The following is a 14,820-nucleotide window of genomic DNA, read 5'->3' on the forward strand; positions in this document are numbered from 1 at the left end:
GAAAAAGTTTTCGAATTCCTACAAATATGATTTAATTTTCAAAACTTTATATTTCACTTGCACAGTCAAGTCCTTTGTCCAGTCCTTGGACTAACTAAGGTATGAATTTTTACCAACTTTCTCTTTGGCCTTATGCCTGACAGTAGGTACTGTGTGTTTGTTGAATGAGTGTATGTTTGTTGAACGAATAAATGAAACCCGAAGTCTGAACACAGGTTAAACTCATGGGTGTGCTAATAACTCTTCCATTTACTCTCCATGAATGATTGTCGATTTAAATAATTTTGAAAAATGTAAATGCTAAAAAGTTTTGAGAGTATATAGATTTAGGTCCCTGTCTTGCAACTAACTCCCATTGTAAACTTGGACAAGTCATTTCACTTCTAAGGGCCTCAACTTTTGCATCAGTAAAAGGAGGCCAGCAAAGTGTTAGTGGGCAGGATGATTATCTAGGTGTCCTTTCTCTGAGGCTAGCACCTTGTCTTTCTAGCTTGCTGCATCCCAGTATATCTTCACACGGCCAGAGAGCAGCATTCTCTTACACCTAGCCTTCTATGATTCTAGGACCAATTACTTTGCATCCAGACTCTGTGCAAAAACAGCAAGAACAAGTGTTCTCAGTGTAGGCATTTGGGTAGAGGTCAGTACTGCTGTAGGTTTTATGTGTTCAAACTGGGCTCAAAAGATCTGCTGGAATTATCTTCTCTTGGTGATCTCAGGGAGGGGGCCTTTTGGGAGTATACGTCAGTTCAAGCATTGGTTAAATATGCCAGCATGACTGATTTTGGACTTCATTATTTCATCCTTAGTTTGCGTTCTTGCTATTGTATGTTTAGCTGACTATTTAACACTTTTACTTGGATTTACAGATTTCCCCCCACAGAAAAACAAAACAAAACAAAACAATACAAAACAAAACAAAAAGTATGTGGTCTTCTTTGGTATTTATTGTCTTAGCGAATGCTACCACTATTCACCCAGAAGGCTAAGCCAAAACTCCAGGAGTCATCCTTGACCTTACCCTGAATTCATCACCAGGTCCTCCTCAGTGTAGCCTTTTATATATTTCTGATTTCCCTCTGCTTCTCTCAGGCTCCAAAGCTGCCTCACTAGTCTGAGACACCATGACTTTTTCCCTGAGCACTATAGTAGCTTCCCAACTGGTCCTCTCATCTCCACCCTTGTCCTCACTGGTCACTGATACATTTTTGCCATAGGAGATTCAGTGGATGTGTCTTCCAGATTGGAAATTAATCACGTCTCCCATCCTGCTTGATCCTTTGTGTGGTCAACCATGGCATTTTGGACAATGACCATAATTCTTAACATCTTCTAAAAGCCTTAAGTGGTGTGGCCCTTGCCTGTCAACCCTTTGAGCTCCATGCTTAATCCTCATGGATCTTCTCTGATGCGGCATCTTTTCTCCTTGAGGAGAGAGAGCACTCCCATCTTTGCCCATGTTTCAGCCCAAGTTGTCTCTCTTCAGTGAAGCCTTGCCTGATTCCCCTCAATCTAAATATGTCCCCACGACCTAAACTTTCTGGTACATGGGCTCTTCTGAAGAACAGAAGAAGAAGAAACTGAGGCTTAGAGGATTTAGTTAACGTGTCCAAAGTTAAACAGCTAATAAACAGTGAAACTGAGATCCAAGGTCCCAAGACCAATAATGATAAATTCAGGATTCAGAACTGTATTTGATTCTAAACTCTCTGCTGATGACTACTATGCCAGAGATGGGAAATAGGTTTTTACCTCACATAGTAATTTTGATGAGCAGTGCTGCCTATAGTGACATGATGAAAAGGATTTCTGAGGTTGCATCCTTGCTCAGTGGAAAAGCATACCATGTTTAATTAGTGATGCCTGTCACAGGTGAGGAATAGAAGAAGGAAGGTAGACCAGGCAGGTAATTGCCCCATGCAAATGCTATAATGCACAATGTTATAGTCCTCATTTGATTTAAGAAAAAAATCAAGAACAGAACCTCCTTATAGGTCAGAAGGGTGAGGAGCAGAACCCAGGACCCCTTAAGAAGGGATAGAGAGCATGATCATTGAGCTCTTGAAGGATGCCATGTCAAGCAGTTGTGAAAATCACTCCCCATCGTTTTGTTTGTTTGTTTGTTTGTTTGTTTTTTTGAGACGGAGTCTTGCTCTATCCCCCAGGCTGGAGTGCAATGGCTCAATCTAGGCTCACTGCAACTTCTGACTCCTGGGTTCAAGCAACTCTCCTGCATCAGCCTCCTGAGTAGCTGGGATTATAGGTGCCCACCACCACGCCCAGCTAATTTTTGCATTTTTTTTAGTAGAAACGGGGTTTCACCATGTTGGCCAGGGCGGTCTCAAACTCCTGACCTCAGGTGATCCACAAGCCTTGGCCTCCCAAAGTGCTGGGATTACAGGCATGAGCCACTGCACCTGGCCTCCCCATCTCTTTATAGGCCTCTTTACCTCCCTGCTATGAAGAAAGCTTTGATTGACATGTCACTGTGTGCTCTTGTGGCAAGAAGCCAGGACTGGCAGAAGCAGATGGTAGAGATAGGAGTTCACTCCAAACTTTCTCAAGTTCACACCCTCATGATGCCTTTCAACATAGCGTATTGGAAAACTCAACTTACTTTCTGCCAAAAGATTCCAGGAAGGTGTGAAGGTGGAGGGTGGTATGGGGTGAGGATTTTTCTCTCATATGTCAGGATCAGATGTCCGGCTTCTAGCCATTTTCTGAAGTACGCTTGGCTAACATCTCTTTGAAGATCTGGGGTTTGTCTTATACACTGCTGAAGCTGCCCTGTAGTACCCAATAGAGGGCTTCACCCATTAGTTCATGATGGTTGAATCCATTTTACTGTGGAAGGTCCCAACTTTCCCAAGGCAAAAGGCAATGCCTTATTCTTCATCTAATGAGTTCTTTTCTGTGTCCTTGTCTGGGCACATGGTCTGGAACTGGGTTATTGTGCTGAAGGTTTAAGCAGCTTTCTTGCTACAGCAGTGTAGAATTTACTTTCATCTTGGGCAGGAGACTGCACCAGGCTTATACAAGCATACCAGCTTACCTCAGCTCTCAGAAGGTGCATGCAATTGGATCTATGTCCCTTCCTGTGGTCCTTGTCTCCTGATTTTCACAAGAAAGGGATAGAGGCTGTAGCATTTCAGTATTCTGTGACTCTTTAAATCCCTTCTGCTTCCACAATGGCATGCTTACTTCTAGTCAATATCCAGGGCAGAGATTTTGATTCCACTCCAAATCTGTTTCTCCCTTAGTTTTCCTTTCTTAGTATTATCAGGTCAAAAATCTGTTTTTCCTTCAAATTTCCATCAACGTCGAGTCCATCAACAATCCTGTCAGTTCTACCTTCAAAACATTCTCCAATTGTGCTCCTGTCTCCCCTACCCCAACCACTACCATCTCAATGCTGACTTCCTTTATTTCCTAACTAGACTAACGTAGCTTCCTCACTTATTTCTCTACTTCTACCTTCAACTGTCTCTATTTCACTTTCATACAGCTTCCAGAATGATCTTTATTAAAAAATACTTAATTTTGCGTTTCTGCGCTACCCACAGAGGGGTCCATTCGGCGTTGTTCTGGATTCCTGTCGTAACTTAAAGGGAAACTTTCATAATGTCTGGAGCCCTTGATGCCCTGCAAATGAAGGAGGAGGATGTCCTTAAGTTCCTTGCAGCTGGAACTTACTTAGGTGGAACCAATCTTGACTTCCAGATGGAACAGTACATCTATAAAAGGAAAAGTGATGGCATCCACACCATAAATCTGAAGAGAACCTGGGAGAAGCTTCTGCTGGCAGCTCGTGCCATTGTTGCCATTGAAAACCCTGCTGATGTCAGTGTCATATCCTCTAGGAATACCGGCCAGAGGGCCATGATGAAGTTTGTTGCTGCCACAGGAGCCACTCCAATTGCTGGCTGCTTCATTCCTGGAACCTTCACTAACCAGATCCAGGCAGCCTTCTGGGAGCCATGGGTTCACCAGCCTGTCATGGAGGCATCTTAAGTTAACCTACCTATCATTGCTCTGTGTAACACAGATTCTCCTCCGTGCTATGTGGACATTGCTATCCCGTGCAACAAGGGAGCTCACTCAGTGGGTTTGATGTGGTGGATGCTGGCTTGGGAAGTTCTGCGCATGCGTGGCACCATTTCCTGTGAACACCTGTGGGAGGTCATGCCTGATCTCTACTTCTACAGAGATCCTAAAGAGATTGAAAAAGAAGAGCAGGCTGCTGCTGAAAAGGCTGTGACCAAGGAGGAATTTCAGGGTGAATGAACTGCTCTAGCTCCTGAGTTCACTGCTACTCAGCCTAAGGTTGCAGGCTGGTCTGAAGGAGTGCAGGCACCCTCTTGCCTATTCAGCAGTTCCCTACTAAAGACTGGTGCACTCAGTCTGCCACGGAAGACTGGTCTGCAGCTTCCACTGCTTAGGCCACTGAGTGGGTAGGAGCAACCTCTGAATGGTCTTAAGCTGTTTTTGCACGGGCTCTTAAGCAACATGGAAATAAGGTCGATGGAAAATAAATATCAGTTTCCAAACAAAAATACTTAATTTTTAGAGAAGTTTTAGGCTCACAGCAAAATTGAGTTAAAGATACTGAAATTTTCCCTTTTACACCCCTCTCACTTCCCATGCACAGCCTCTACCATTACAAACCTCTTTCACCAGAGCGGTACATTTGTTACAATTGCTTAACCTACACTGATGCATTATAATTACCCAAAGTCTGTAGTTTAAATTAGAGCTCACTCTTGGTGTTGAATGTTCTCTGGGTTTTGGCAAATGCATAATGTCATGTGTCCACCATTATAGTATCATACAGAATTGTTTCACTGCCCTACAAATCTTTTGTGCCCTGCCTACTCATCTCTCCCTCCCCACAATCCCTGGCAACCACTGATCTTATTACCGTTATCATAGTTTTGTCTTTTACAGAGTGTCATGTGGTTGGAATCATACAACATGTAGCCTTTTCAGGTGGGCTTCTTTCTTTTAGTAATATGCAATTAAGTTTCTTCCATGTCTTTTTTCTGGCTTGAGAGCTCATTTCTTTTTAGTGCTGAGTAATATTCCATCTATTGTCTAAATGTACCACAGTTTATTTATTCATTTACCTACTGAAAGACATCTTGGTTGCTTCTACATTTTGGCAATTATGAATAAAGCTGCTATAAACATATGTGTGCAGGTTTTTGTGTGAAGATAGTTTTTCAACTCCTTTGAGTAAATCCTAAGGAATATTATTGCTGGATCACATAAGAAGAATGTGTTTAGTTTTCTAAAAAACTGCAAAACTGTCTTCCAAAGTGGTCATACCATTTTGCATTCCCACTAGCAATGAATGAGAGTTTCTGATAGTTAAAAAATACAGAATGATCTTTTAAAAATGTAATACTAATGACTCAGAAATAAAGAGATCATAAAATACTATTATAAACAATAATACACCAACAAATTAGATAAGTAGGAGAAATAGATACGTTCCTAGAAACATACAACTGATCACAACTGAATCAAGAAGAAACAGAAAATCTAATCAGACCAGTGACAAATAAGGAGATTTACTCAGCAATGAGAAACTTTTTAACAAAGAAAAACCAGATAGCCTTACAGGTCAATTCTACCAAACATTTAAAGAAGAATTAATGCCAATTCTTTTTATTTTTATTTATTTATTTAAGACTGGGTTTCACTCAGTCACCCAGGTTGAACTGCAGTGGCATGATCATAGCTCACTGTAACCTCAAACTCCTGGGCTCAAATGATCCTTTTGCTTCAGCCTCTCTAGTAGCTGGGATTACAGGTGTGAGCCACCACATTCAGCCACTAATACCAATCATTTGAAAACTCTCCCAAATAATAAAAGAGAAGAAAACATTCCAAATTCTTTTTATGAGGCTAGCATCACCCTGCTAGCAGAGCTAGACAAAGATGCCACGAGAAAACTAGAGGCCAATACACCTGATGAACATGGATGCAAAAATCCTGAAAAATATTAGCATTTTCAACATAAGTAAATAATTAATGTGTATACCACATTAACAGAATGAAGAATAAAAATCACATGATCTTCTCAATAGATGCAAAAAAAAAAAAGCATCTGACAAAATTTAGCACCCTTTCATGATAAACACTATCAGCAAGTAGGACTGTATCTCAACATAAAAAGGACATGTATGACAAGCCAATAGCTAACATACTCAATGATAAAAAACTGAAAGCTTTTCCTATAAGATCAAGAACAAGACAAGAATGTCTGCTTTTGCCACTTATATAAGATATAGTATTAAAAGTTATAACCAGAGCAATTAGACAAGAAAAGGAAATAAAAGGCATCCAAATCAGAGAAGAAGATGTAAAATTATCTTTGTTTGCAGATGGCATGATCTTATATGTAGAAAACCCTGAAGAGGCCATAAAAAACTGGTAGAACTAATAAATTCAGTAAAATTTCAGGGTAAAAAAATCAACATACAAAAATTATAGTATTTCTATACACTAACAATGAATTACCCAAGAAGAAATTTAAAAAGCAATCTTGTTTACAAGCATAAAAATACTGAGAAATAAACACAACCGAGGAGATGAAAGAGTTGTACAAAGGAAACAACAAAATAAAAAGACAGCTTATGCAGTGGAAGGATATATTTGTAAAACATATATTTGCTAAAGGGTCAATATTCAAAATATATGAGAAACTCATACAACTCAATAGGTAAAACAGAAATAATCTGATTCAAAAATGGGCAAAGGAACTGAATAGACATTTCTCCAAATAAGATATACAAATGATCAACAGGTGTATGAAAAGGTGCTCAGCATCAGTAATCATCAGGGAAATGCAATAAAACCACATAAGATACCATTTCACACCTGTTATGCTGGCTATTATTAAAAAAATCCAAAGGATAACAAATGTCATTAAGGATGTAGTGGAAGGGGAACCCTTGTACACTGCCAGTATCAATGTAAGTTGGTGCAGCTACTGTGGAAAACAGTATCCAGATTTCTCAAAAAATTAAAAATAGAACTGCCACATGATCCTGCAATCCCACTTCTGGATATATATTCAAAGGAATTGAAATTAGGATCTTGGAAAGCTATCTGCACTCCCATGCTTATCACAGCATTATTCACAATAGCCAAAATTACAAAACTATCTAAGTGTCCATTGTTAAATAAATGGATAAAGAAAATGATATATGCATACAATGGAATATTATTGAGACTTCAAAAAGAAGGAAACCCCACCATTTGTGACCACATGCATAAACTTGGAGGATATTATGCTAAATGAAATAAACCAAACACGGAAGGGCAAATACTTTACGATCTCACTTATATGATGAATTAAAAATAGCCAAATTCATAGAGGCAGAGCTTGAAATGGTGATTGTCAGAGGCTAGGGGGAGGAGGAAATGAAGTATTAGTCAAAGGGTACAAAGTTTGGTTATACAAGATAAACATGTCCAAGAGATCTACTGTATAACATAGTGCCTAAAGTTAGTAAGTATTGTATAATACTTAAAAATTTGCTTCTACCTTCTGGTAGATCTTATGTTAAGTGTTCTCATCACAAAGAAATCCTAATAAATAAAGAGGGCAGAAAGCAACTTTTGGAGGTGATGGATAGATTTACAGAAGAGATTTTGGTGGTAGTTTCAGGGGTATATATTTCTCTCCAAACTGATCAGGCTATATACGTTAAGTATGTACAGATTTTGATACGAAAATCATATCTTAATCAAGTGGTTTTAAAAAAAGTAACATAGTCATCTCACTCTTGTATGTAAGATTCTGCAAATGGCTTCCTATCACACTTAGTGTGAAATACAATCTATCATAAGACCCTAAAAATAAAGACCTTTTCTATGTCTTTAAACTCTCTTACACCCTCTTTCACTATGCTCCAATGACCTCAGTCTTCTCTCAGTCACTGAAGCGCACTAAGTTCATTCTTGCCTCAGGACTTTTGCACTTGCTACTCCCTCTCGCTGACGTCTTACGTAAAATAACATGCCAAACCCACCATCTCTTTACTCTTTCTTATTGTTCCTCATGGCACTCACCTCTACTTGAAATTGCAACATATGTTAACCTGTTTACTTTCTTTCTTATTAGAAAGCAAACTCCATGAGGGTAGAGACTAACAATTTCCCCAGGGTCTAGTGTAGTGCTGGAATACAACATTTATTGAGTTCATAAGTGGATGGATTTGCAACCCACAGATAATTTTCCTCCTGGAGGTAATTTGCTCATCTAGGAAATGAGAAGTTGAACCGGATGACATCTCAGAACCTGTTTGGTTCTGAAAACTGGGAGCATATGAGAAACTCACAATTTGTTTTATTTTTTAATTTAACGTTTAAATTCAGGGCTACAAGTGCAGGTTTGTTAGGTAGGTAAACTTTTGTCATGGGGATTTGTCATACAGATTATTTTATCACCCTGGTATTAAGTCTAGTTCCTATTAGTTATTTTTCCTGATCAATTTGATAGTGCGCAAAAGGAGCTTAACTGCATTATGAGAACAGAAAGAATATTTTAGTAACCATTTCCCGTTTCTCCATGTATAATGGCTTTTTCTTTATTATTTTGATTAAAACACCTTTAAAGTCCAATTGTGTGTCCAGCACGGGGCTAAGAAAAACTCTGAGACTGAAAACAGAGTTTAAGTACTGATGCTAAAGTGATGCAGAATTAAGAAAATACAGTTGTGAACTGGAATTAGTCTGGAGAGTTTTACAAAGGAGTCAGGTCAACTTTGGGCCTTGAAGGCAGGGTAGGTTTTACATTTGACCTGAGAATAGGTAAATAGTCATTAATGGGTTCTTAAGAAGGGAGTGGTGTGCTAGAAATACAGCATCTGGGAAATTATCTGTAGATGTCCTACCAGAATTGAGATCCTTGACCAGACTTTGAACTACTTAGGGTGTAGAGATGTGCTCTTTAAACTTTGCGTTGAAGCATAGTTTCTAGCATATACTAGATCTTAAAAGATTATTCATTGGATTAGATTGGGGAGGATACTGAATCTGAAAGTGTTATGAGGTAGAAACCCAATGAGGATTGCTTGTTGCACTGGCTTCCACATATTGCCATGCCATGCTCTGATGTGGACAGCCCCAGGATCCTCACTGGCTGAGGAGGAAGCTGGAGGTGAGATGGGTCCACATTTCAAATCCTATGGTTGCAGCTTAGACTGGAATGCAGAGCACCCTGCATTCCACGAGGGCTTGATGTGATGGAACGTGGCCTTGAAGCCAACAGACATGCCCAGCACACAAACTCACTCACATGCCAACCCCCTATCCCGAGTTCATAATTACAACATAATTCAATCTGAAGTTTTCTCCCATAAGGAATTAGTATTCTATTTGGTAGCCACCCAGATTCTAAACAGTGAAAACTCACCATCAAGAGCTTGATTGAATGACCCACCTGGAATTGTTTATACTTCATTAATGCTTTTCATAAATCATGAGTTTGACAGGTTACTGGCATGGACTTTCCAAATCTCATAATTGTGTTTTGTTTTTCCCTTGCTTCATCAGTTTCCTTTCACAGGCTGACAGCTTAGAAAATGTTACTAAAACCACCAGCTACTGCAGTGACCGCTTCTGGTGTGAGCATCTACTGTATTCCCAGAACAGCTGTAGAGGTCTGAAGGCTTGGACTGTATTTAGTCTCGGCTTGGCCATGTATTAGCTGGGAGCCCTGGGCAGATCTCTGCCATCAGATCTGTAAAAAAAAGATAAAATATGTGATAGTAATTATTTCATAAGACTGTTAAGAATGACATGAGATAATGTAGGCAAAGAACCTGGTGCACTGTCATGCAGTAAGTGCTGAATAAAGCTAGTGATTGTAGTTCTTTTACTGGTAAACCTCAAGATGAGCATCCAGAGGCTGAAGTGATTGCAAATGACCAGCACCTAAATTATAGGAGGAGAGCTATTACCTTTATATCTGTCCATAATAGGTGAGTTTGAGAAAATAGGATCTTGCATCAATCTAGATCATTATTTGGATTCTTTACCTGAGTCGATCATGAAGCCAACCTAAGGTTATGGGCTCTAATGGAGGTGTGTAGAGCAGTGGTATTTTCTACTACTAGATTATAATCTCTATAAAAGCTTTGTTTTTGCATTCTCAGAACCTAGAATAGTGGCACTCAACACATCAACAGGCTTTTAATAACTCTGTCTAAAGGATGAATGGATAGAGAAACAAGGCAAAATAGAAGGTAATTCCATCATTTATCTAATGCTTTTCTATACACATATGATATAAATATATACTTTTCTATATTTTTATTTATATGCTTATCTATATAAGCATATATTTTCTGATTATAAAAGTAACACATACTTTTTGTAAAAAATTAAATGATACCAAAATACATAAAGAAAAGAAAGTCCCTGGAATTCCACCCTCAGAGTTAACTGTTGTTACTGAGTTTGGTATCTATTTTTCTTGATTTAAAAATTGTCTATGCTAATGTATAGGCACTTAACAAAAATGGGCTCATGCTCATTTTTAAATTTAGCTGTATCTTAAAGCCCTTTTTCGTATCAGTTCATGTAGATCTACATTTATTTGTCAGGATTGCACAGTTTCTATCATGTGATTTCATCATGCTTTATCTATCCATTCGCCTGTTGATGGAATTTAGATTTATTATAACTTTTTTTCACTACACTAATATAATATTTGAAAAAATGTTCATGTACATATGCTTGCCTTCTTTGGAAAATAGTTCTATTGAAAAAATCTCTAATAGTGGAATTGCTAAATGAAAAAAATATGCACATTTAAAATTTTGATGTTATGCTTTGCTTTTACAACTTCTTTGGAATTTGAAAACATTGTTTGTGCCAGCCCAGTGTGCCCCTACCCAGACAATAGGGTTAGCTCTTTACCTTAGTGCTCTTTCATTTAAACAAAAAAAAAAAGAGTACTGAAGGTGGGTTCATGAGATGTTTGTGGATTGTAACTGAAGATACTTCTTTTACCTGGCAGCTCAATCTCTGACAAAGTAGACAGCTTTGTGGGGTGGATACATATGGAGGCATGAGGAAGGAAGAGATGCCCACTTGGGCATCAAAATAAATAAATAAACAAGATGATGAATGAAAGAGCAAATATTTCCCATATGTGCTCGGCCAAGATGTGGTGACAGGTTTGGACAGCGTGTCAGTATCAGAGTTGGGAAATGGAAAACACACGCTCCATTTGTGGGGCAATATCATTATGAATGGAGCCATATCCCCCTCAGCATCGTTTTCCTATATGCCCCTAACCCCCAGCCCAAGACTGTAAAGTTTTATGTCTGGAAGGATAAACAGTTCTGCAAAATAATTACAAAACTGAACAATAGAGACTTCCTTACTGCAGCAGAGATGGAGGAAGGGCTGGAATCGGGATGGCTTTGTAGTGCTGGCAGGGATTTTCAGGGTGATTTAGTGTGGATTGATCTGCAGTTTATTCTGCAGCCATTGTTTGTAATGTGCTTTGCCAGCTCATGTACCCTGAGCCTTAATTGTTCTAAATTAAACTATAGGGACCAGACAGCACACATTTCAATCAGAACGACAAAATATTGCACCAGATCCCACAGGGATACATCAGCCCCTGCTAGGATGGGCTTGTACTCAAGGGAAGAGAGAAAAAAGTGCTCAGGAGAGCGTTGGATTAAATTGAATAGGTTCTGTTCTATTTGTGTACAAGGTAAAACCCAATTGTGCTACCTCAATCTGTGTGTATGTGTATTTGAATAATCAAAGACAATACAATTTTTTGCAATGTGGTATTTATCTAAATACTGAGGAAATATAACCCTGAGTTGAATTACTCTGTATTTTGTTCATTAGCATTGAGTTTTAAAAATGAATTGAAATGATACCTCAGTTGGGGAATGTTCTGATTAGGCTGGAAAAGCTGCAAGGAATTCTCATGGCTTGTTTAAATACACATAAGCCCAGTTTCTTCTGGTAAGTGGTTGCTCATTAAAAAAAATTATTCCCTGTCAAGATGTACTATTTTAACTCAATGTGGACCCTGGGAAATGACCCAAAGCCCGGACAAACAATATAGGCCACGGCATTTCTTATTGACTGTAAGAGAGTGACATAATTTTTCACTGTATCCTCTTCTCAAAATGTCAAAAGAATCATAACTTTTTACAAGTTACATTCTGTCTCAAACAATTCATTTTCTTACATTTAAAAATGTAAAAAATGATAATGTAGCACACACGCGAATATCCAAATGTTTATCTAGGGAGCTCTACATAGCCAGGAGCCAAATCAAGAAGTTAAGAGAAAAGAGATTGTGTAAGATCTGAGGAGAACACGAAAATGAATCCAAGCCACTTCTGGGTCACAGAAGTAGCTAACTGTACTCCCCCTATACCCTGCAAACCCAAAGATAACCACTATTAATTTTCCACTGCCTTCCTCTAGCATGTATGTGTTTTATGTAGGTGGGATTTATACTTTGCTTGCTGTCTTGTTCCTTACTTTTAAAACTTAACAGCATAATTTTCCAACTTAACACATCCATAAGCCCCTTTTCCAGAAGTAGCTCTGACATATTCTTTCTAATGGTTATGTAATATTCCACTTAGTGGATGCCCGATAATTGATATCGTCCTCTATTGATGAGTATTTGGGTTGTTTATAACTTTTACTACTAGAATTGTTTTATAATTTTAGAAACATGTTTATTTACAGGATAAATTCTAGTAGTGATATTAACCATCAAAAGATGATCACAACATTGTGTTTTTTTCCCTCAGCCAGTTATGCTTGTACTACTTGTTAAATATACTCTACTTTCTCCACTGGGGGTGAAAAAAAGGATGATCACAATTATTATGCTAGATATTTTCAAACAAGGGTACACCAATTTACATGCCTAGTAAGAATACATGAGAGTTCTTTTTTGCCCACAAAGTCACATAATTGGAAAAATGGATGCATTTAGAGTGAAATGGAGGCTTAAATACTCATATTTACTTTAATGTCTTTCTTAGTCATACCTAACCACCTGTAATCACTGGTCCTTCCTCTATCATCTATGACCGTCTGTCTTAGGTTTGCCTCAGGCTAATGTCTTCATTACTTTTAAGACTGTATTTTTATATTACCAATAATGGTATCCTCTAAGGTGTTGGACTTAGCTAGTTTCCCTTTGCAGTATGACCCAGAAGTGGCTTGGATACACTTTTGTGTGCTCTCCAGATTTTACACAATCTCTTTTCTCTTAAGTTCTTGATCTGGGTCCCCTCCTGGCTATGTATAGCTCCCTAGATGAAATCTGTGCCATCCCCTGGAATTCAAATTGCCATTCACATATCTTCCCACATATCTAAGGGCATTTTGTTTTGTTGATCAACTTCTAATTTTCTTCAGCAAGCCCTGATTAATAGCCTATTATGTGCTAGGCACAGGATCCCTGTCTGTGGAGGATCATGCACCATTTGGGGATACAAACCTGCAAATATTCCTGTGGATGCAGAGAAAGAGAGAGGTGTTTGCAAGGTCTTTTGGGATAAAAAAGGAAAAATACTTAACTGTGCTCAACCAGGCCAGGGGAAGTGTCTCAAAGGAGGTGACAACTGAACTAAGGCTTAAAGGGTTACAATGTGTTTATACTCAGTGATTTCACTTTGGTTATATCTTAAAAAAAAGTCTTGAATATGCACGCAATAAGACAAGTATGAGTATGTTAATTGCAGCATTTTTTGTAATCATAAAATTTCTCAATATCCACAATAGGAAAATGGATAAATGGGGTATAGTCAGATTACAGTGTCAAATTAGCCCTTAAAATAAATAAACCAGATGTATATGTATCAATATAGATAAATCCTGAAAACATCATGTTGAGTGAAAAAACCACACTGCAGAAGAATAAACACAGCATAAACATATGTCTTTGTATAAACAGAAAATAACACCATGGGTTTGGGAATATATGCATGCAGAATAAAAGAAAGAAGTTGCTGGTAGCAAGAATAAACCCCAGCATCAGGATAGTGATAATCTGGGGTGAGACAGGCAGAGGAGAATGGAATTAGGTAGGAGGAAAAAGCGGTTCTCAATAATTCCTGTAATGTTTTATTTCCCTAAAAATGATGAAATAAAATATGGCAAAATATTCACATTCATTAGATATGAGTGGTGGGTACATTGATATAATTCAAACACACAGAGAATAATACCATTTATTATTCTGTGTGCTTGAAGAATTCAATTAAGGAAAAATGAACAGGACTTCTTTAGGTGGATAAACCTGGATGCTATGTATTTGTTTGAGGGGGCAGTATTTGGCCTTGTGTATTAATTTGAGCAGCACCCTGGGAAGGTTTTCAAATGTGGAGAGAGGGAACATCTCTTTGGGTGACATTCAGTAGCTTTAAACTTTGTCTTAGGGACTCTGAGCTAGTAAAGGGTCTTCACTGCTAAAGTGGGAGGAGAGCATTTAACAGGTTAAATGTTACTGTATTTGTTTGCATATTCATGTTCAAAGACACCCTTTGAACAAATATTCTGGGCCTGAAAAAGAGTTTGAAAACACCTGATTTATGAAACTCCTTGCCTGGGGTGGTTGTTTTCATCTTTCATCTTTTTACTTTGCAGAAATAGACTCCACCAAGGCCAACAAGGGTAGGTTTGCACTGGAAGGAATGGTCGCCTCTCTACCCTTCTTTCTGATCTCTTTCCAGCTTTGACAACTTCTGTGCTCTCTGCATATTCTTTGGTCTCTGAGGTCTCATCTCAAAGTGTCATCAGTGCTTCTGATTT

General features: G+C 38.5%; 1 pseudogene; it reads left to right on the forward strand.

Annotated features, from left to right (window-relative positions):
• Nucleotides 1-3,545: 3,545 nt before the first annotated feature.
• On the forward strand, nt 3,546-4,478 carry LOC103245601 (small ribosomal subunit protein uS2B-like; annotated as a pseudogene).
• The last annotated feature ends 10,342 nt before the right edge of the window (nt 4,479-14,820 follow it).

This window comes from Chlorocebus sabaeus, chromosome 26 (assembly GCF_047675955.1).
Source record: "Chlorocebus sabaeus isolate Y175 chromosome 26, mChlSab1.0.hap1, whole genome shotgun sequence".
Classification (NCBI taxonomy): domain Eukaryota; kingdom Metazoa; phylum Chordata; class Mammalia; order Primates; family Cercopithecidae; genus Chlorocebus; species Chlorocebus sabaeus.